The following is a 3,917-nucleotide window of genomic DNA, read 5'->3' as shown; positions in this document are numbered from 1 at the left end:
GATCAGCACGATTATTGTTTAATTGTATTGTTTCATTTTGTAGGAAGAAGCCGTTATAGACTGTGGTAGAGAAGCCATTGGAGCATATACTACTTTCGCATTACTGATCATGTCATTTGCTAGCGGAGATTAGTGGCATTGGTGTAATTCAGTGGCGGCATCCATATTCGGCCAACCACCATTAGCTGAGGAGTGTGCGCGTCGCAGTTGTTGATTGTAGGATTCATCCTTCTTATATGCAAACGATATTTCTATTTAGAACAAAATATAAAAGAATGTGTGAATTATTCAATCACGCACCAAATCGATACTAAAAATACAAACATATATGTAAAATAAAATTAAACACAAACCTGTAAATGGCTTTTGATTTCATCAGTTGTTAGCCCATTGATCTTCATTAGTACCTTAATATGTTTTGGTGTTGCAACTGCAAAAAAATTATATTATCATTTGGATATTTTGATTTTGATTATGGGATAAGATACATTATATATGGAATATTAAATTATTACAAAAACAAAAGGACAAATAATTTAAACTCTTTTTTTTATCAATGCTTCATATTTATATGTTTCTTTCATAGAAATATGTTGTTCAAGTACATATAATTCATAATTTTTTTTAATTTGTAACACTTTAATCACTTGTATAGGCAATAATGCAATATAACCTACACAAATATTAACAAAATTTGTTTATATTTTATATAATTTTTGAGCTTTAGAAATGATAAATAAACATTATATTTCTATCATATCTTATATTTAAAAAAATTAATATTGAAAAGAATAATAATCCATTATATATTAACTAAGGACAACTGAACTTTAGGTACCTAATTAAACTTTAAGATTGTATAATCAAGTCAATTAACAATGAAAAATAATAATAATAAAAATAATATAAAACCATACCATGAGCACCACCAAGTTGTTGAAGAGCATGAAGAAACCGTCGGTGCAATTCTGGAGACCAACACCTCCTTTCTTTCTTATTACACCGTCCTTTATCTTCATCATTACTTCCACGATCATTGCCGCCGCCGCCACCACCTTCTGTATCCGCCGAAGAACTTATGGCCATTTTATTCTTCTGGAAAGGCTGAACAAAACTGTCATACTTATCTTTGTGTTCTTCCATAGTCAACTTCTTTAGAAACAAGTCCTAAATTCAATATAAATATAATAATAAAAATTCCAGTTTTTAAGCCAAAAATATACAGTTTTATTTATTTAATGTATAATATAATTATTACCTCTTGATCAATTGTTGGATTTGGGACTTGAATTGAGAGTTGAGTAGATGCAAGCCAATCTTTGCTACCTTTGAAATTTGATTTATGAGATAACTCATCATCAATATCTTCATGTGTAGATGAAGTTGATTTCATAGGAATAAATTCTTCCAAAATTGGAAACTCACTTGACGTTTGATCAGAATACTGATCAAACATCGATTGATCATTAACAGGCTCGGTGATCGTCTCAGACATTTGTTGCCTACATCTTTCAATAGCTACAAAAATATATATCAAATTCAAGTCCCAGAAAGTAAGAAATTTGCCGTTAGTCCTGAGTTTAGCTCCCAAGAATTAAGAAATTTGCCGTTCAAAACAAAAAAAAAAACGTTATAACAATAAAAATAACAGCAACAATAATATTAACTAACACGCGTACCTTGAGAAACAAGTTCAAGACAAAGCGGAAGCTCGCGTTCGAATACTTGAATCTTTTTACGTTCTTCATCTAAAGCTCCAATATACTCTTGACATTTCTTCACTTTTTCTCTAAATTTATCACTTGGATTAACTTTGAAAGTAACCATTATTTTCTCTCTCTATAAAAACCGACCCACAAGTACTTTTGTTAGATTAGATTGACTGACAGTTATATGAACATAGAGAGATCCGGTTTGTACGAGAAAACAAGGATCTAAACTGAAAACTGGAATTGAGGATAGGAATAAACTTGGAATACGAGATATTTATGTCTATAATAAATAATAAAATTAAATAGAAAAAAGCTTCGAAAAAATCGGAAGGTGTCGAAGTCGGGGCGTCGCGTACAACGGACGTTTTAAAGCATCCACTATATATGTACGAGAAATTTAAATAAAATTTTATACTTATTGACAATATATATATTTCATGCATCCTGATCACTTGTGATCTAGTGGTAGGAGACTTGAGTTTTTTTTTATTAGAGACTCAAGTTCGAATTCCACTTATGACACATTTGGGTGATATTGATAATGAGGTGTTTGAACTAGGTCTTGTACAATGTTTGGCAGTTCGAACCCTGAGCCCACCTGGGTTTTCGTCTCACCGTGTGTTACGCCAAATAGTTTTGCTCTTGTGGTGGCAAAACGGTTGTCAAGTGGCAGTCGGCGGTATGGTTTCCCGGAAGAACGGCCAAGCCAAACTCTAAAGCCAGCGTGGCGTGGGTCCGGTTAAGACAACATAGTCTAGCTAGAGTGGGGGCACTGGGGCTCTTCAAATTTGAAGAATGCGGTAGCATAAATATAAGAAAGTCGTCGTTTTAAAAAAAATGTAATATTTCATGTTAAATGTTAATATTTGACAGATTAATTGTCGTTACTTTCAATTTGGTCATAAAATAATACATACTGCAAAGCTAAGGGACTTTTAGTATTAGTAGTCTTTTTTCCCCAATTAATAGAGCTCACGCCCATGACTATTTTTATTTTGACAATAGAAAAACATAAAATAGTTATCATATAACTTTCTGAAAATGCTATCTTCAACTTAATAACACCGATTAAGGAATATGTATATCTATTTTAAACCGAACCATGAATTTTGGTTGAAAAAACAAAACAAAACCGAACCGTGATGAGTTATTAAATTGAATAAGTTATATCGGTTTCGCTCTAATTAGTCAGTATTGTAGTATACATAAAGTAGCAGGTTTCATAAAATATTGACAAAGAGCAGAAGCAAGAAAATAATAATAATTCTTGAAGAAGAAAAAACCTTTATTAAATTTCGGATGCTTACCCATTGTTGCCATTGTAAAGGGGACTTCTAAATTTGGTTCGCCAAAATTTTGAAATTACAAAACAATAATGGAAAACTTTCGTTAAAAAAAACTATATAGTAATAGTGGAAAACTAAATAAGACATTAAGAGCTTAAAGTACGTAATTAAGCTAGAAAACGCATAAAGTTAAATTTAAATGCTGCAAGAATTGTGGTAAAAGTCTTTTTTGTTGGAATTGATGGCCTAAATGATGAAAATTGGGTCTGATAGTTGTGTGAAAACGCATAATGTGTTTGCCACATGGTCTAGCTCGTTGAGACATTTTTGAGTTGATTGGTAATGGGCCCTATAATTTAACTAGTAGCCCAAGTTGTGGTTTTTGCTTCTGCTAGCTTTTGAATAAACTAGTTTTCTTTTATGACATTATATGGTATATACGCACATATTGTTATTTAAGTTCTGTAATAGATTGAGGAAATAGAATGATAAGGTTATAAACGTCAAATGCACCCAAGAACATTTCTTTGATAAAGGAATTGGTATCTTATCGAATAAGATTTATTTAAATGTTGATATGGAATTGTCCAAGTGACCGTGATCAGTTTACTTGTTAAGTTTTACATGAGAACTGTAAACTCACAAGATTATTTATATGAATCGTTTAAAGATACTTGTGGCTAGAAACTCGTTGAGAAAATCTCGCTCAAATCAACACCTTCATAAAAGAGTCGAGAGTTGAGTTGGCTGGGTTTATAAAACAAACTGAGCTCCAGCGATATAGAGCTTCCTCGTTGACTCACTTGTTTGACTAGTTTAAGTCAAGGTCAATTTTTTAATTAAACATTTAATTTTTGTTCCAATTCTTACGTTCCCTTAACCAACTGAGCTACACGACGAAGACATTATACATTAACTT

The 3,917-nt window shown here is 31.8% G+C and overlaps 1 pseudogene across 1 annotated transcript; it reads right to left on the bottom strand.

Moving 5' to 3' along the window:
• On the bottom strand, window positions 1-1,922 carry LOC143581451 (transcription factor HHO2-like; annotated as a pseudogene). Its single transcript, XR_013143822.1, has 5 exons — window positions 1,680-1,922; window positions 1,259-1,518; window positions 918-1,167; window positions 354-430; window positions 1-251 (listed from the first exon to the last, which is right to left on the bottom strand). The product of XR_013143822.1 is annotated as a transcription factor HHO2-like (transcript).
• Window positions 1,923-3,917: the final 1,995 nt, after the last annotated feature.

This window comes from Bidens hawaiensis, unplaced genomic scaffold, assembly GCF_021521415.1.
Source record: "Bidens hawaiensis isolate Kalapana, Puna unplaced genomic scaffold, B.hawaiensis_p1.1 tig00030951_1, whole genome shotgun sequence".
NCBI lineage: Eukaryota > Viridiplantae > Streptophyta > Magnoliopsida > Asterales > Asteraceae > Bidens > Bidens hawaiensis.
Note: the sequence above shows the minus strand (reverse complement) of the source record. Positions and strands in the feature narration are given on the sequence as shown.